This window comes from Neophocaena asiaeorientalis, unplaced genomic scaffold (genome assembly GCF_003031525.2).
Source record: "Neophocaena asiaeorientalis asiaeorientalis breed wild unplaced genomic scaffold, Neophocaena_asiaeorientalis_V1.1 scaffold54, whole genome shotgun sequence".
Lineage (NCBI taxonomy): Eukaryota > Metazoa > Chordata > Mammalia > Artiodactyla > Phocoenidae > Neophocaena > Neophocaena asiaeorientalis.
Genome location: NW_020174938.1, coordinates 710,749 through 731,213, shown reverse-complemented (window position 1 = coordinate 731,213; position 20,465 = coordinate 710,749). Strand labels below are relative to the sequence as shown.

Below are 20,465 nucleotides of genomic sequence, written 5' to 3'. Positions count from 1 at the left end.
GCATTAAAAAGCCTCTATAGAGTAAAAGTTTAGGAGATGAATGGAAAACCAGGATGAGATTTTTCTCATACTCAAGATAATATATGTTCTAGTAATATTCATAGAATTCAGTCCTTCTGTTTAAAAAGTTAAACACTAACACTTTGCCTATACGATCACTTCACATCTATGTTTGCCCATTTACTATTACAACCTCATATTCTTACTGTGTTGTCCTTTATTGCACAGAAGAGAACAATAATCAAGACAGACTCAAAATTATCTACAGATAGATTATCTGCAACATGAACTTTGTAAAAACAAAATGTAATTATTTCATGATTCTGGGGAAGTTTTGAGGAAGAATATGAAGTAATAATGAGGGACTTCCCTGGTGGCGCAGTGGTTAAGAATCCTCCTGCCAATGCAGGGGACATGGGTTCGAGCCCTGGTCCAGGAAGATCCCACATGCAGTGGAGCAACTAAGCCCACGAGCCACAACTACTGAGCCCGTGTGCCACAACTACTGAAGCCCGCACGCCTAGAGCTGGAGCTCCGCAACAAGAGAAGCCACCACGATGAGAAGCCCACGCACCGCAACTAAGAGTGGCCCCCACTCGCCGCAACTAGAGAAAGCCTATGTGCAACAGCGAAGACCGAACGCAGCCAAAAGTAAATAAATAAATAAATTTATATTAAAAAAAATTAATAATGAGAAGGAAAACTTACTAATAGTAAAGCTTTATTGTAATCTGTGAAAGAAATTATTGCATGGCTGTGCTTTCCAAGAGAAAAGGTACCACTGATGGTTTTATGGAGCTGGCATAGAAACAAAGATGGATTAAATGCCTGAAGACAGTGAAGGTCATCTATCAGACTGAGCCAGGGAAATCTCATACACAACTAAAGATTCTCATCAGCAATAATGATCTGAAGGCTTATGTTACACACTTCTAAATGATGCACTGATTTTCAGAGTAGAAAACTAAATGAAGGATACCCAACTGAGTTTAGCATTTGACATCACACTATCAAAATTTTCTCAACTCCTCTGGAGCTACCAGCCTTCTCTTTTTATTCACCTAACACGTGGCACTTAAATTCTATCATCAGGAATTATATCAGTTTGTGCTATAAATTTTTTATGTAAGTATCTGTCTTCTCCATGGAAGACACTATGCTCTGGATATCCTTTTAGCTTCTTCAAGTATTTTGGTTCTCTTACCATTATTTTAACCTCTTTTGCAACAATGACTATTCTTTTTTCCTTCAGATATAAATATACTCTCTTACCATTATTTTAACCTCTTTTGCAACAATGACTATTCTTTTTTCCTTCAGATATAAATATACTCTCTTACCATTATTTTAACCTCTTTTGCAACAATGACTATTCTTTTTTCCTTCAGATATAAATATACTCTGTTCCTAAGAAAGAAAGAAATCAAAATTCATAATAAAACCCTCCATTAATTCCTATCCTCTGTTCTAAGCAACTGCCCATACATTTACCTTTTCTTTATAACCAAACTACCTGAAAGATTATTCTAGTCACTGCTGCTACCCAACCTGAAACACACAGTTATCTGGTTTCTTTCCCTAACTCACTCTACTGACTATTCTCAGATACCAGTCATCTCTAAGTTGCTAATTTCAATGAACACTTCTCAATCTTCAATCTCTTTGGTCGCTAACTGGTATTTGATGCTCTAAATGACTTCCTCTTCAAACTCTTCTTCCATTGTTTCCTATTTACTACCCTCTTGTTTTTTCCCCCATCTCTTTAGCCATTTCTTCAGACTTTGGCCCTTTTCTCTCTACATGTTTTCCTAGTGATTTCTCTCAGTCCCAATGTTTTAACAACCACTTATACTGATGACATCTAAAACCAACTCTCAAATTCCAGGCCTGTATCTCAAATGGCAAAGATTATCCTCCTTGGTGTGCCATAGACAACTCACACTTTACACGTATAAAACTGAATCCATAATCTTTTCCTCGAAACCTGTTCCATCTCCCATGTTCTCTATGTCAGTTGAGGGTACGCTACTCTTCACTGAGGCTAAAAACCTGGCGTCCTTTTCTAGCATTTCCCCTGCCCTTCTCACCATGTGCAATCCCTTACCAAAACCCAGTTGATCCTGTCTCCTCTTCCATGTTCCCATGATTACTGTCTCAGTTAAAGCCTTTATTTTTCTTGGCCTGCATACTCTAACAGTGTCCATCCTGCCTGTCCTTCCTGCCTCCAATCTGTTTCCATACAGCTGCCAGTGATCTTTCTAAAATACAAATCTACTTATGCATATCATTCCTTGTTTAAAATCATTCAGGAGGCTACCCACTATCTTCCGGTGATTTTTACTTTTTTCTTTTAAAAATTCTGTTTGAAAGCAAAAAAAGTTATGCCTGTTTTGAATGCTTAAAGTTTGAATGTCTTACAGTAAGGATACATAATTTTATCATTAGAATAAACAATAAAACTTGGTCCCATAATAGTGAATGACCACCTTTAAACCAGTTTTGGGATCAGAAAAAGGAATTTTGATATGTTTAAATGAACTAGAACACAAAAAGTATAGTTATTGAAAACAATATATTAAAAAAACTAAGTCTTCTCTACGTTGAATTCACATCTTTGATACCCTCTATTTGTTCACATGAAACATCTTACAAATTTATCCCTTAGGGAATAAGATTCAGCTGACTTGCCAATAAGACTACTATATATAGATGACAAATAGTAAAAAAATGCAGTCCTGACCTTTTTTTTTCTTTAAGTAAATAAAAGAACAGTAAACTCCGGGCACACCTTGTTTTACTGTGATTTGTGGATACTGTGTGTTTTTTTTTACAAATCGGTACATTGCAGCAACCTTGTGTCAAGCAAGTGCCATCAGTGCCATTTTTCCAATAGCATTTGCTCACTTCGTGTCTCTGTGTGGCATTTTGGTAATTCTTGCAATATTTCAAGATTTTTCATTATTATTATATTTGTTATGGCGATCTGTGATCTTTGATGTTGCAAAAAGATTATAACTTGCTGAAGGCTCAGATGATGGTTGGCATTTTTCAGCAATATTTAAAAATTAAGTATTGTATTATTTTTTAGACATAATGCTATTGCAGACTTAACAGACTACAGTATAGAATAAACATTAACTTTTATACGCACCGGGAAACCAAACGATTCGTATGCCTTGCTTTGTTGCCGTTATCACGTTATTGCGGTGGTCTGGAACCAAACCTGCAATATCTCTGAGGTATGCCTGTGTATCAAATAGCTTATGTCCAGGAAATAAACAGTTTTTAAGAAAACAGATGAAATAAATGAGTATCATAAGATTTAATGCTCAATATACATAACTACTTATGATGGAGCTTACTATTAATTTTTGAACTAGGAAGATAATTTTTCACAGTATCATATTTAAATACATGCTTTAGGTCTTGAAATTAACAGGTTAACAGATAGAGTAATTTCTAGTCTCTCCCATAACCCTTTTAATTACAGTATCTATGTTCTTTCCTGCAATATATTTCTGTTGTAATCAACTCTAAAATCCCTTGAGAGCAAATGCCATTCAGTATTATTATACATGCATTACCAAGTAAGGTAAGAGAAACTGTTAAACCAACTGAGATCCCATGATGCCAGTTAAATTTCAATTCTTTTTTCTAGGCTCTCCAAACATGTCAGCACTATTGTAGTAAAGTGGGTCATAAGTTTCGGGTGATGTGATTTGCTTGAAAGACAAAGAGAGCAGAGTGTAGAACAGACTATTACAGGTCACAGCAAAGTAGGTTCAGAACTGCAGCTACAATTTATTTATTATGCATATTTATTAAGTACTGAAACAATAAACATGTAGCCCAGCAAACAGTTGAATACACCAGGTTAAACATGCCTTCCCTATCCTCTAAGAGGGCATAGTTTGAAAAAAAGAACAATTTAATTATCAATTTAATACCCAGGAGGAAAAACGCTCTCAATCATTATAATGTATTAACTGCTTTCTAAAACAGTTCATAAATGATACACTACTAAACTTAAATCCACTTATTCTATTTGAAAAAGTGTTCTGAATTTAAAATCTTTGAACTCAAGCTTCCTATTGGATGATGATCAATTTTTAGATAACAGGATAGTGTCCTTGATATATAAAAATGATTGCTGTTTCACCATTGGTGAGGCATTTTCTATTTTTTAATAACAAGGATGCAATTATATCAACTCATCCTTAGTCTTCTACCTAGCCCCCTTGGAGCAGCAATATTTATCTAAAGGGCAGCAGTCTAAGGTAGGATGCAAGTAGAGATCAATTCCAAATCCTATGCACCAGGATTATCTTATTACATGATGGAATTAAGCTACAAAGTAAAATTGAGTTGTAATTTCTAGTGTGATAAGGTTTTACTTATCTAAGTAAACATTAAACACTTTGCAGAACGGAATACAACTCTACGGATGGTGACATAGGCAGAGAAGGTAAAAACCGTAAACAGTTTAACTACCCTACTCTTTACCAGTGTTAGTGCTGTTAGACAAGACTGCTAAACAAGTAGAAGATAAATAACTAGTAAAGGCTGGCAGCTAGAAATATATAGTTAACCCAAGTCTTTCTTGGTACAATAAATGAATCCATACACTATCCTCGGTATCACCTATTGCTAGAGAAAGATTTTAATTAAACGTGAGGGAGAAGAAATAGGCCAATTAGAATTCTGCAGGTAGTTTGTTTTGTTAGGAAATAAATGGCTAGAGCTGACACTGTCTTTCTGGCAAAATAAAGCTGCTCTTTCCCCTTTCTAGAAATAAACATAAAAACCACTCCATTACATTTATTTAATATAGTCTCTAAATTGGCAATTCACTTGAGAAGACTTTGCACATAATGGCAGAGTTCCCAGTACTTAAGTCTCCTCACCCCTTCTATAACCATAATGTACCATATTTGTACATTGCTATAGTACTATAGGAAGAATTTCAATATTCCTCATATTCTTTCACTAGCTCTAGAGTCAGTGATTTACATTTCAAAAACTCAAGAAAGAACCCGCAGTAGCAACCAGAGGATTATGAAATTCAGAAACTTACTTAGTCATACCTGACAGCAGACATTTACAAATTCTTATGATTTATAAACTCCCAATTTCATTGACCTGAGAATAGCTATGAATGTCTGGTAAATCCACAGATATCAATAAGTAGATGAAGCTTTAAAAATTGTTTCACTAAGAATTAACAATTTTGTTAAAGGCAGAATTAATAATAGCAATAATAATGATATGATGATGTGAGAAACCAGTCATTGAGAATTCTCACCCTTTTTGTTTAATTTCCTTTTCCCATCATGGCCCTGAACCTGATAATATGCATAAGAAACATTCAGCATGCTTTTTTCAGTTTATGGGAGAATTCTAAGTATGGTACCTAGACTTTAGAAATAAATAAGAATACCTCATTTACTATACATTAAGAAATATAAGTCCCTAAAACATTTTCTTTTCTAAAAAAATTGAAGTATAGTTGATTTAGTATTGAGTTAGTTTCGGGTATATAAAACATTTTCTTTTGAAATGAAATTTATGTCTAAAATTGGTAGTAAACATTTTTTTCATGAGTTTCAAGAAATCCTAGTGGCCTGAAAGCTGTCTCAAATTGTTGAACTTATAATTTTATACCAAACATACAATTAAGCATCTCATTTTACTGAAATTAGCTTAAAAACAATTACAAATTTAATTAAAAATTAGGTCTAAGATGAAGAAAGAAAACACAAGCTCTCTAAGAAAATGTAGAATACTTTGTAATATCAAGTCATAATAGCTCTGTATATCTTATAAAACATATGAAGACATTAGTATTGTGAAATGTGGTCATTTTTGCCTTGTGATTAAAAGACAAGTCATGTACTTTGGTAACATTATGGCATATTTATATGACTAAAACAGCTAACAACCTTTACACAAACAATACTGGCAATCTCAGTAGTAAGCAAATGTAATTAGACCACAATTTCCTTTGTAGGGCTCTAATGTTTAAAAAAAAAAAAAAAGTAGTTCTAGAAAAGAAGATAAGTTGTTTAGCCAGGACTGCCACTGAGAACACTGCCTCTAGTTTCCAAGAGCTCCAATCTAAGAAATGCGGGCAGGTATATTCCTTTGCGGGGGCTTAAATAAAATCTGCCCACAACTGCCAGTTTAGCTTAGCACATAAAATATACATCACTGAGAAGACAGGCTAATCATCAGAAACTGTCTCCAGGCATTACAATTATTACATGGTGCCTTTCTCAGAGAGTTATTTTGAAGAAATAAAGGATTAAACCAGAGGAAACAACCCCTCCACGCTCCCTGGGTACAGGGCACACGTATGAAATGGTTCCTGACCTATATAGTTTACCTAAGGTGACATGCTATCTTTTCTCATTCATCATATATTTACCAAACACGTAATATGTACCAGGCACTTGGTTAAGACACCAGGACTACAACAGTGAACAGTCTCTGCTTTCAGGAAAATTATGGTTTGAGGTGAAAGATTAAGCAAACATACCAACAAATACAATTTTAAGTTGTGAAAACTGCCATGAAGGAAAAGAACAGAACACTATAGAAAAACAGTAGGAGATGTCACTTAAACAGGGGACCTCTCTGAAGAAGTAAAGTGAGAGTTGAATGTTAAGTACATTCCATGCTGAAGAACTAGGACTTGAGTAAGAACTTGGCGCTTTGGAAGAAGTGAAAGAAGGCTAGAGTGGGCTGGAGTAAAGTGGTCAGGAGACAGCAGCAGGGACTATACCCTTTGGAGACGTGGGGTTATCTTAAACATCTGAGTTTTCACCAAAGCGTAAGAGCAAACCTTTCAAGAATTCTTAAGAGCGGCATGATATGATATTTATGCTTTTTAAAGGATCATTCTAACTTCTATGTAAAGAATGGATTGATGGGTAGTAAGAACGAATCCAGGAAGCTACCATTGGGAAGCTACTGCAACAGTCCACCACAGCGTGATGGTGGCTTAGAATAGGGTATAGCAATGAAGATATAGTATATAGGGTGGATTCAATATATTTAAGAGGTAGAATCAATAAAATTTTGTAGTGGTCTGAATGGTGTATGTGTGTGTGTGTGTGTAGTAGTGAGAGGTCTCAAGAATAATCCCAAGACATTTTTTTCCCTTGTTTTTTCAATTTTAAAGTTTGAAAATTACAAAGATAGCAAATTCTTCCAGGCACAAATAACTTGTTTACAAATAAAAAGGGGGGGGAGGGAGACGCGCAATTGCGCATTTTTCTATTTTATTAAAAAGAAAAGGGAGAGACGACTGTACAGCTCCTGGGTGTGAAACGTAAGTACTAGCCCTAGATGTGTATATATACATATACACACACATACACACAGACCTAGCTCTGTAAAACTACTTAGCAATTCAAAGTCGACTGCAGTATGTCTTACTGTCCACTCCCCGCCCTCCCCTTCTCCCCCATCTACAACTACTTCGATTCAGAAGTAGAGGTTGGGAGGTTTTTAAGTGGTGGGTGGCAGGGCTGGAGCGCCACCAGACTGCTAAGCAAAGCCCACCTCTTGTACAGGAGGAACCAAAAATCAGGGGTAAATGAGAAAGGTCCTCCTAGGATACAATCCAATTGTGTGGAAAAACCCAAGTTTCAACAGGGCACACTGAGGCACTTGGTTGACTGACTCTCCACCCTTCCCCCAAAGTTTCTACTCCTGTTTAACAGGAGACTTTTGGAAGCCAGAGACCACCCTCCTTCATCAGTGGCTGGTTTCCAGCTGACTGAGAGAAGCTACAGTTTCTCGGACCAGCTGTCACTTCAACCTCCTCCACGTCCCTAGGACAATAGGGAGGCCACTGGGGCAGACTAACAGAAGTGAGAAGGAAACCGGATTTGGACGCCCCACTGCTCACCACTGGGAGGTGGAAGTCAGCCTAGAGAGGGCTTTTTTCCACCTCCCTTCTTTGCTGTCCAGCTGCTGCCACCCCTCTCCTCAGGGTCAAGGTTCTGAAACTCTCACAAGCAGTGCTCAACTTAAAGAAAACTCGATGGCCTCATAGGTACTCCTACAAACAGTCCAATTCCTGGGCTCCCTGTCATCTAGCCACAAGAAGCTGCCTTGCCCATTCTCCCCCTCCCCCCGACCCCAACTTTTACCTTCAGAGTGAACCAACCATGTAACTAAACAAAACACACAAACCCACACAAATTCCCTAACCCATAAGCAGATTAGTAACAAATTAACAAAACAAAATCTAAGTACATTCTCATCATTACAGAGACGAGATTTGTTGTTGCTGTCCTTGCATAATTGGTTAAGGAAAAATGAATTATTCCCTAATTCCTGAGGAATACAAATTCTGTCTGTTTATAAAGTCAGAAGGGAAAGGGGCAAAGGGTTGCAGATGAGGATCAAGAGAGAAGAAAGGAGAAAAGTATTTACAGAAAATAGAAGACAGGCAGGAGTGTCCACAAGGAAAGCCTCATTGTCACTTCTTGCCGGCCCTCTTGGCACTGATCTTGGCTTTGGGCTTCACTGGTTTGGCCTTGTTAGGCTTGGATGCCTTGACTGGTTTGGCTTTGACAGTCTTCGGTTTTTTGGTTTTCTTGGGCGTGGCAGCCGGCTTCTTCTTGGCCTTCTTGACTGGGGTAGCTTTGGGCTTCTTGCTTGGGGCTTTGGAGGCAGCCTTCATGGGCTTGGCGTCCTTCTTTGGCGTGGTCACCTTCTTGACTTCCTTCTTTGTCTTCTTGAAGGCCACTGACCTCTTGGGCTCGTCGCTCTTGGGCAGCCGGAAAGACCCTGAGGCACCCACCTTTTGGTCTGCTTGAGGACCCCAGTGGTGACCAAGTGCTTGATGGACAATTTGATCTGGGAGTTGGCATTCTCACCCACCTTGTAGTGGCTCTTGATGTACTTCTGGATGGACTGGCATGAAGAGCCAGCACAGTTCTCTGCCTGGATGGCAGCCACGATCATGTCTGAATACTTGGGGTGGTCTGTGGACTTCTTGGAGGCCTTGGCACACTTGGGCTTGGTCACAGGGGTGGATGTGGAGTTCTCGGTCATGGTGGCCTGCCTGATCCTGCTGCTGAAGAAGGCACCTTCCAAAGGGCAGCCCTCATAGGAAGCCGAGGAAAGCCTGATTCGGGATCTGCTCTGGTGCCTCTGGCTCCCAGACCAGTCTGAGGCAGGCTCTTGGGGACCTTGCTCAGGTCGCGGGGCAGGGGGGGACTCGCTGGGCTGGGTCTGCATGGCCCAGCCCCGTCGGTCTGTTGGTCGGTCTCGGTGCCCAGGTCTGCCTCAGCCTCCTCTGCCTCCCTTTTCCCAGCTCCGTGTCTCAATCCCAAGACTTCTAATTGAGGTATTAGTAGATATTTATGAAGATAAGATTTATAGAAATAAGACTGGAGATGTAGAATTAGGGAAAAGATCAAGAGTTTAATATTGAATATGTTCTTTTCTTGATCAGTATTGCTAGAGGTCTACATATTTTACTGATCTTTTCAAAGAGTGAACTCTTGGCTCTGTAGATATTTCCTATTGTGCACTTGTTTTCTATTTAATTAATTTCTACTTTTTATAATTCCCTTTCTTCTACTTACTTTGGGTTTAATTTGCAGTTCTTTTCCTAATTTCTTGAGAATGATATTTAAATCACTAGTTTTGGACTTTCTTCTCTTCCAGTATAGGCGTTTAAGGCTATAAATTTCCCATCAAGTATAGCTTTAGCTGATTCACATATATCTTGATATACTGTATTTTCATTACTATTCTGTTGCAAATGTGTCTTAATTGTGATTTCTTTTTTGACCAAATGGGTCATTCAAAACGTATTTCGGGGGGAGTTTGCTAGCTACTATTTTATAATCCATTTCTTACTTAATTGAACTGTAGTCAGATAACATATTCTGGATGAAATTTGTTGAGACTTGCTTTATGGTCTATCATAAGATCTACTTTGTTAAATGTCCCATGTGAACTTGAAAAAATATTTTTTTGAAGCCATATTACTGGAATTAGATATATACAAATTTATAGTTCTCACATTTTCCCTGGTAGAATGACCCTTTCACAATTATGAAATATTCTTCCTTATTTCTAGTATTTCTAGTATTCTTGTATTCAAGTCTATTGTGTATAGAGGGTATAGTCCTCTAGGGAATGCTAATTGAGAGTCTGGGGTGTTTACAGGTCCTTTCTTCCTTGGAGGGACCTGAATTTTAATGTTTGCTTGTCAACATCATGAGATGGACAGAAATTCACTCTGCTTTATAGGGATTTTCTGCTTAGCTTGCTTAGCTTCTGCTCTGCTTAGCCTCTGACTCTGCAGCAAAATCACTTCTTGGTGCTTCCCTTCCCTACTAGGGTCTTGGCCCCTCAGTCCAGGCCACCTGGGGACACCTAAACTCCAATTTTTATGTACTAAGCCCCATGAGACTACTGGCTCTCTACTTCTAGCAGAAATCCTCTGCTAAATTTCATAGATTCTTGTTCTGCACCATGTATTCAGCAAATTCTTCAAGGGGAAAAGAGAAGCTTAGAACATCAGCATGCTTTTTTGAAGTTCCCTTGGCTCCACAATTTTGGTTTAAGTCCTGGCTGCCTCAGTAGGTCTCTGATGCTTTCCCTATTTTTTTTTTTTGCGGTACGCGGGCCTCTCGCTGTTGTGGCCTCTCCCGTTGCGGAGCCTGTGCTCCGGACGCGCAGGCTCAGCGGTCACGGCTCACGGGCCTAGCTCCGCGGCATGTGGGATCTTCCTGGACCGGGGCACGAACCTGTGTCCCCTGCATCGGCAGGCGGACTCTCAACCACTGCGCCACCAGGGAAGCCCTCTCTTTTCTTTTTTTAAGTCCACCCTTTCATGTTGTTCTTGGCAAAAGGATTAGTCTGCAACAACCTAGTCCCTCAGAGCCAGGAATGGAAGTCATAGCTTGGGTTCTCAATCAAAACTCTATTGCTTATTAGCTGTGTGACTTTGGCAAGTTATTTGACCAAACTATTTAAACATTCTGAGTTTCAATTTTCTCTTATGTACATGAAAATAACACCATCTCATAAGTGTTGTGAGGATGTGAAGATTAAATGTCTGTAAAATGTCTAGTAACAAAAACACTTTAATGAGGGCATACTACATAACCAGACACTTTAAATGGATTTAATAACTTAATGTAGATATAGTTACTATCTCCCATTTCCTTTTCAAGATCACATACTAGTAAGTGATGGAGCTAGGACTTGACTTAAGAACATTTTTCTTACTAACTACTCAATATTGCTTCTATAATATTGCTTTAGTATTGTGCCTGACACTGGTGTGTGCTCAATAAATGTCAATTATGATGATACAGAAAATACAAATGCTTCAGAAATATACTAATCAGATCAGTTTTTCTACTTTTTTCCTTGATTTATTTTTCTCCTTTTTCATTTTGGCATAAAGATACTTACAACATCTTTCAATATATTTTAAAAGAAACTATTGTGAAAAATGAATGTCTAATAGCCTACTGAATGAATAGGTAATAATTTGCTTAACCATTATTCTATTGTTAGATATCTAGAAGGTTTCCATTTTTTAAAACAGAATAGATATCAGTGCCATTAACATTTTGTCCCTTTCACTATTTTCCTTACTTGAAGCATTTTCTCAGAATAAAATCCTATCAGTGGAATACTGGCTCAAGATATGAGCATTTTATTATTGCTGACACAACAGCTATATTGTTTTCTCAAAGAGTTGTAGTAATTGTGGTATCACTCGCAATAAAAATGAAAGGTTTGTGTCAAGAGAACATTAATTAAAGCTATGAAGTATAGGAATGAAGGAAGTGTGGAGATGGAAAGAGAAGGGAGATATAAATTTTGAGGCTATGAAAGAAAAAAGTGGAGTATCTGGATACTATTGATATTTCTCGTGAAGCAAGGGGTATTAGTTTCACTTAAAGGAGTAGGGATGGAAGAAAAGGGCTGGGCTTTGTTGAAAATTCCAAATGCTTAAATACAAATACACATATGTACACAACAAAATCTTTCAAGAGTAATGTTTCTATGATAGTTTTCAAAAGATCTGTGTCTTCCACCCCACCTCAATGCAATCTGGGATACAGATAAATACTATTTAGGTGTAATTTACAGATGGACTATCTGATACATTAGGGTTCATCCTGATCTTCAGTATCACTTCTTATTCTAACCTATCACCAAACATTTAGTAATCTGGTGTGTGAATCTTTATTATTGTTATTTTAAAACACACAGAGAAATGATCTTTTAAGAATAACATATTAAATTATAAAAAATTATAATACAAATTACAAAACCACCACATAGATTGTTGCTTTCACTTAGCTCAATTCAGCAAAATGTACTCGGAAGCAGGAGGCCTATGTTCTAGGGCCCACTGTGTGACTTTATTTGGTGTGTAATTTTGGGCCTTAATTGTCTTATCTATATATTGGGGTATTTTATCTGACTAAAAGCCAGCATTAGAACATGGCATCTCTTGTTTTATATTCCTGATCTAAAATTTGTCTAGTGAGCATACTATATTGAATAAAAATGAAAGAATCTCTCTTCCTTCGCTATATGTACTGTGCTTTGAATATCCCATTAACCTTGTTATCATGTTAGACTTGTTATTTTAAAAGTTACTGAAAAAAAAAAAAGTTACTGAATACTTCGTGGGCCTCTCTGAGGGCCATTTCGTCGGTTCCTTCTACCATCAGATGACTCTCAATGTATATACTTAAAGGCAGTTGCTTTCCTACTACTACCTTCCTCCCACTTTGCTCCTATCATAGATTTTGGAGTAGTATGTACCTGTTCATCAGGGAGAAACAGAAAGGGCCTTGAAAATTTGGGCTTAAAGAGAGTCCTTCCTCTCTTTGTCTATGTGCTATAGCCTCCCCAATAAAAAAATAAAATAAAAAACCTTTCTCTGCTAACTGCTTCACTATGTTCATATGTAAGTAAGCGCCTGATCGTCCAAGTTCCATTTCAGATTTCTCTTCCAGTTTCCATTAGCCTCCATTAAATTTTAGTAGTGATACTGAGAGATCATGGAGTTTGCGACTGATAATCCGCTGCATTCAAATCCTGTCTCTGTCACTTACTGGTTAAGTGACTGGGCAAATGACCTAACCTCTCTAAGCCTCTATCTTCTCATATGCAAAGTGAAGTTAGTTAATACCTACAACACCAAATAATGAGAATTAAGTTAGTTGAATGGGAATTGGAATTATGGCTAAAAGTAGTTTAAATGTGAATATCGTTTAGAAAATAAGGAGAACACCACTGAATAAAAGTAGTTTTTGAGCTGATTCAAATTAGAGGCTGGTTTGATTCCTAGGGTTCTTAAAAGTCCATACCCTTTAAGGAAGCTATTCCAGATGAGGTAGCAAATATAAAGGCTTTGAATACCTTCATGCTCCAACAGATGCCAATTCCATGGTACAGAAACACTTAACCATATTAGAAGCAATAACCAAAGAGAAGAATAATTTTATGCCTATCCAATTAGCCAAAAATTTTTGCTGGTGAAATTGTGGTTAAAACAACACAGCTGTATGTTGCTGGTGGCATCAGAAATTAGCACAACCTTTTAGAGAAATAATATAGCTATTGTATCAAGAACTATAAAATGCCCACACTCTTAGAACGAATAATCCCACTCATAAGACTTTATTCTAAGAAAATAATTCAATAAGGAAAGTAACTATGATTTTATTTAATAGTGCCTGGCACATAAAAGGTACTCAAGTACTTCTTCAAATGAACACCTTCACGCATACTGACTTCTCCAAATCACTGCCCTTGGTTCCTTCCCATTATGATCTAACTATTTTCATTATATGGGGATAGTTTAAGTATCAAACTATAATATTTTTGTCTAGTCTCTGTTCTCCCATCTTTTCCAGTAACTTCACTGGTGATTGCTATCAGACTCCCTTATGATACTTTCACCATCTGAACTTAGGTGGCCTTCACACTGAAACTCAGTTGGCCACATACCACATCCTTGACCCAATCAAAAAGAAATCTGAAGCTTCCTTCAAGTTCCTAAAATGTCGTTCTTCTTTGTCAACACCCTTCTACTCTAATCATTCACCTCATTGCCTGCTTCATAAGACACAAATAGCCAGAAACCTTCACATCCATCCTCAACTGAACCTCAACATACCTTTAGTCCTGTACCTAGACACTTACATTTCCCTCTAGGATCTGAGAAAGAATTATCACTTCCTGCTTTCCTTCTAGCCCCATCCAAAATCCAAATTCTTCAAGTTTATGTATCTCCCCCTCTCTTTTTTAACGGTGTAATTCACATACCATAAAATTCACCCCTTCGGTGTACAATTCAGTGGTTTTTAGTATATTGGTATACAAGGTATTTTAGTATCAAGGTTGTGCACTCATCACCACTATCTAATTCCAGGACATTTTCATCATCCCCTCAAAGAAATCCCATACACATTAGCAGTCACTCCCCATCCTTGCCCTCCACTCCCTGGCACACTAATATACTTTCTGTCTCTATGGATTTTCCTATTCTAGACATTGCATATAAATGGAATCATACAGTATGTAGCCTTTTGTGTCTAGCTTCTTTCACTTTAGTGTAATATTTTCAAGATTCATCCATTTTATAGCATGTATCAATACTGTATTCCTTTTTATTGATGAATATTTTCCACCGTATGACTATACTACATTTTGTTTATTCATTCATGCACAATTTGGTCTGTTTCCATTTTTTGGCTCTTATGAATAATGCTGCTAGGAACATTTGGGGAAAAGTTTTTGTGTGAACACATTTCTGATTCTCTTGGGTATGTAACTAGGAGTGGAACTGCAAGTTAAGTATCTCTTGATACCTAAATCTATTCTGTTTCTGAGTTCAGACAGCCTGGGATATCTCTCAAAATGCAAACAACTCTACACTGACTCCCTACCCCGCCTTCACTCAAACACCTTCAGTCTTCAGAATCTGTACATATTAATTACCACTTAGTTCTTTCCAATTAAATTGAGGGCAGGGATCAGTTCTCATAGGTCTCATCATATAGTAGGTGTTTAATGTATGCTCAATATATTGATACCCTATGCTCACAAATGGGAGAATTACTTACCCTTTCATTCAGCAGATCTTTGAGTGTCTACTGTACATAGGTCACTGTGTTTACTACTGGCTATAAATAGTGGACAAACGTTATTCATCAGTTTCATCTACCCCAATTGCCAATTCAACTTCACAAATATTTACTGAATACTTATGATGTGAATGGCATTGTGCTAGGTTTGACAGCAGACACAGATAGGAATATGTTATAGTCTGGAGACTTGTATGACAGTTCATAAACTCTACATATGACAGGACAGTAACAACAGAAACATACAACAACAGCAGTAGCACTGTATATTAAATGCCGTAAGAAAAGTACAAAATGCTCTGGAGTGTCAACAGACACACATATGGCTGGGAGAATGGACAGAGAAGAGGACAGACATCAGACAATACTTTTTGAAGCTGAAGGTGGTACTTGAGAAAGGGCCACAAAGAAGGTGGCATTCTGATAGATAAGGATTCCCAGGAAAAGAGAAAGTGTTCCACACAGAGAATAGCATGAACAAAGATAGAAAAGGCTGGATACTGTATAGAATTTTTTTTTCAGAGACCAATCTAGTTAGGAATGTGTAGATGGGTAATGACAGAAGAGTCTTGAATATTAGGCTTAGTATTTAAATAGGTTTAGAAGAATGATTCAAAAAGTCTTCCTTTAACAATTCAAATTACTTTAGTGATTCCTTAACCTTTTCTTGAAACTTTTCTATTACGCTTATTATCTAAAGTAATCATGGAAATTAGTGATTTCTCCTTCCACAAGGAACAAAAAATGAACTCTTGACAGCTAAGTGAGCATGCTTAGCTCACTGAGACTGGGGAAGGATGAATTTGAATAATTCTAGCACTGCATCCCGATACTTCCGGGAATATGTAAGGCTTAAAACAGACATGTAGGCAAATCCCCATAGCTAGAATAACAGAAGCAAACTGGGGAAAAAATAATAGCATTCATTAAGCTGCTAACACCAGGCATTGTGCCAGGTGATTTACATATAATATACCTGATCCACCAAATAACCTCATTTAAGTTTATGGCAAGTGAGGCTCAGAGAGGTCAAGTAAATTGTTAGAGGTTACCAAGCTAGTAAGAAGCTCAGCTAATAAAATGTAGACATCACTTTTGAACCCAGGCCTGTCTGATCCCATATTTTCCCCATTGTTCACTTTTATTTGTGAACAAAGGAGGCTAGAATGGTAGGGTCATGATGCATGCATCAAAGAAAAGGGTTGAATATTTAACACATGGGCTTTAATGGTCTGGAGAAAAATTAGACTGAAATATTCAAAACTTGGTTTAGAATAGCTTAGAGATCAAGACCAAGAGAGATCAAGCTTAGGGCTGTTTCTTGATCAGTTTGAACAATGATCACACTATAGAGCTTATTTAGGAATATCCAGGGAGCAAAATTCCAGCTTTGATTTGGAAACTAGAGAGTAAACTCCAAGAGAATACAGATATTTGTCTGGATTCACTGATGTAGTCCAAGTCCCTAAAACAGAGACTAGTATACAGTAAGCACTCAATAAACTTTTCTTGAAATAATGAAAAGTCACATAAGGGGTATTCTCATTTGAATACTCTTGAAGGCCCTGAAATAAAGACAGCAGAACAGTAGATTTAAAAACCATTCATGTTGTTAGCATATTCTCTTTAACACTCAACCCCATGGCAAAAACAAGCAGCTCCAAAACAACAAACATACAAAAAAGCAATAGTTGTAAAACAACAGCATGATTTTTTAAAAGAAGGTAGACAAAAGAATGAAAAGACCCTTTTGCATTATAGATAGCATCTAGTACTTCGTGGGTAATCAAATTTCAGTGAGATGGAATCCAGAATTTTGACCTACTGTTTTAATATTTCAAACTGCTGTGAGCTGTGAGCGGTATATCCAATGACTGCTTTTTGGAAATGAAAATGGTTATCTAATCTAAATATTCTGAAAAAAATGGACAATCTCTTTATTATTGATGACAAGGAATGAAATGAAAACCTCAAATTCATTTACTTAAGGAAGTAACAGAGAACACTTACAAAAGTCTTTACTTTTCTAATTTTGATAGTATGTTTCTATTAGAACATGCAAAGAAAACTGCAACAAAGAACATTAAGGGGAAAAAAAAAAGCCTTTGGAAGACAGCAAGCCTCTCTACAGAAACACTTTTAAAGAGAATAAAAGCAGGTTCCATGAACTTCCCTCTATTTTTCACAAGCTTTTCTAATATTTCTTCTTTGACGGAACTAATGAATAACTGCCTGTTATCACAAAACATCTTTTTTCAAATATGTGCTTTAAAAATTGCTTTCTTCTGAACAGACAGTTCTTCAAGCTGCTCAAGTCTCTCAGCTGCAACAAGTTTTCTTATTTCTATTATACTGCATTTCTTCCCTGGAATAGTATAAAGACCAATTTTAAAAGCTCCTTTGCTTTACAAAGATAATTTCCTACAGGCAATACTGCTGTATCTCAATCAATATTTTCACTATCTTTTCTCTATCTATTTCATTTAGTTCCACAATCTTTACTCACTCCAGTAATTCTTTTTTTTTTTTTTTTTTCCAGTACGCGGGCCTCTCGCTGTTGTGGTCTCTCCCGTTGCGGAGCACAGGCTCCGGACGCGCAGGCTCAGCAGCCATGGCTCACGGGCCCAGCCGCTCCACGGCATGTGGGATCTTCCCGGACCGGGGCACGAACCCGTGTCCCCTGCATCGGCAGGCGGACTCTCAACCACTGTGCCACCAGGGAAGCCCTCCAGTAATTCTTAATACTGTAGTTTAATAGTTTAATTTGTCAGGGTGATCATATCATATATTCTTCTATATTACACTAATATAGAAGATAACGAACACTTTCTTTCTAATCAATTAATAGTTGCTTGAGGCAGTATACATGTCCCTAACCTTCTATTAATAACAACACAGACATAATTGTGTCTTGCCTTTTCAACTTCTGCAGAAATTCTATAGTCCTTCAAAAGATAACTCACTGATTTTAGGGTCTTAACTTTTTGGTTTTTTTTTTTTTTAATGTCTATAGAAAGTTAAAGCATATATTTTTTCCTTACTGTAACATTTAAGTTACAGTTGTTTAAACATTTTAGTTTAAATCACATTTTCTAATAAACTCTAAACAAACTAGCTTTCAAAAAGAACCAGAATTAAAACAGTTGCAAATTCTGAGGGTAGATTAGGTGACAACCCCAAAGGAAAAAATACGCAGGCCTTATTCTTTTAAAAATTCTTGAAAGACATTACAATTCACTTGATATTCTAAAATTACTAAAGTTGTTGAGATTTCATAAACTCCAAATAGATTGATTCCTTCAGTACCCTTCCCACCCCAACTTACCAAGTACCGTGGTACTTGAAAACAGAAACCAAGAAATCAAACTGTTGACTGTTCAGTACCACTTTACGTATAGCTTCTTATAAAATATTGAGAATATAGGAAAAACAGAAAATTCTGGTATTCATCTTTAGTCCTTTGTGAGCCAAATTTTCCCCCTCCTTAAAATCTGAGCTGAATCTCATGATCCCTGCACCCTGCCTTAAAACTACAAAGTGCAGACACCATTTTTTAATCGGTGCTGAATTTAATTAAATCACAAAGGGGGAAAATGTACTACAGTGCAACTTTCACAGTTGTTACATGTAAGTTACCAATAAGAATTTTTAAAGCTGAGGAAGTTGTTTTCAGGCCCAGGGCAGAACCTGTAGCCTAAAATCAACAGGTCTAAGGATTTAAGATCCCGATCACATCAGTTAAGGTAACACCAAGTAATTGAGTACTTCAGTATGATATTTTCACTCCGATAAGGTGAAAATGCTTCATAATTTATGTAAAATATTGAGTCCTTAAGGAGGTCCGTAATAAACGATCTCCTTAAGAGTAGCTACAGAGTTCCTGTGGCATGTCAAGGCAGAGAACACCCCTAAACCTCACTAAGTCAAGGTTGGACTTGAGTAAGGGAGAAGGGGTGGGCAATTCATGAGTCACACAAGAAAGCATGTCGTACTGTAGAGACGAGTAAAGGGTTTTAACAAGGGGTTTCGAATTCTTTGAATAACGCATTAAGAAAATTCTGCTGAGGAGAAAATTTTCCTGTTACACTTGGAACCAAAAGTCACATAAATTCTGACTGGAGTCTGGTGATTAGCACAACTTCGTGGAATAACCTAACTTTTCACGTAAGGAACAATCCCAAAGCTTTAAGATACCGTCTATCCATATGGCACCAAGCATCACCTTTTCAAGCCCTCGCCGGCACAGGAAGTGGGTTGGACACCCCAACCCATCACCCTACCCCCACAGGAAGTGAGTTATGTTCCCCCCTCCCCCAGAATGGCCTTCCTCCCCTCCCCCAACCGGAAGTGAGGCGCCCCCATTCAGTCGGCCTCAAACCGAGACAAACCAATAACAGCAAAAGAGGGATGATCTTCAAGGGGTGAAGGGCACATCCACTGTGGCCACCCCCAAGCTCGCCTTGCTTACTGACCTGCTGACGACAGGGGTAGGCAGGGGCCTGGGGCCTAAAGAAAGTCCCTGGCACAGGGGACAATTCCCTGAGCCCCTCTCAATCGCCTTCACTCTTCTCACTGCGTCGCCTCACAGCTTGACAAAAATTCCTCCGCAGTACTTTATTTTGATGTCTTTTCTTTCCCTTTACCTAATCGCTTAACCACCTTCCCATAGGTAACTTCTCTAATGCAGCACTTAAGGCTGTTCTGGTGAGGAGAAAAATGAAATATTATTCCCCATACCTTCAGAAAAATGGAGGGATTATTTTGTTCAAAGGAGGCGAAGGACTACGTGATTACGCAAGGTGAGACTTATTTTCGCGGAGGTTTCTGGGAGATGTAGTTTTTTACATTGCTAAGGCCTGCAGAAAGTATTGGGACTTAAATTGGTTATTACTATGTGCTGTAATCCTTGAAGACACATATCCTGTATTCGACTGTAGGCAGACCTAAGGGGCTTAGGCACCAAATGGACCAATACTTTGTTCCCTTTTTTCGCCTGGTACGTAATTGAACTGAAATTTCCCTTTACGCCGGCCCAAGGTCCTGGTCGTCCCGCCCTCTTCCTTTGGCCACGCCTCCCTCAGCCAATCAGACGCTCTCTAGTTCTCTTCCTCTGGAGGTAGGAACGCGAGAGGAGGGGCCTCATGGTGACTCCTCCCTCGGGGCTGAGGCGAGACTGGGAGAGGGCCGTGGCCTCGTGCGCGCGCGCGCGCGTGTTCGCTCAAGGAGCGCGGCAGCGAGTGCGCGCGCGGAGGGGCGGCGCGCCGGGCTGGGAGGAGGCGGGCAGGCTGGTGGGCCGGGCGGTCTACGGGCGGTCGG

At 38.3% G+C, this 20,465-nt stretch overlaps 1 protein-coding gene and 1 pseudogene across 1 annotated transcript in view; both read right to left on the bottom strand.

Moving 5' to 3' along the window:
* The window catches only part of HMG20A (high mobility group 20A), a 68,901-nt gene extending 48,993 nt beyond the window's left edge, over nt 1-19,908 (bottom strand). The window contains exon 1 of the mRNA XM_024761794.1: nt 19,622-19,908. The gene's annotated coding sequence lies outside the window, so the exon portion shown is untranslated. The remainder of the gene's footprint in view (nt 1-19,621) is intronic.
* On the bottom strand, nt 8,489-9,066 carry LOC112410960 (histone H1.0-like; annotated as a pseudogene).
* Nucleotides 19,909-20,465: the final 557 nt, after the last annotated feature.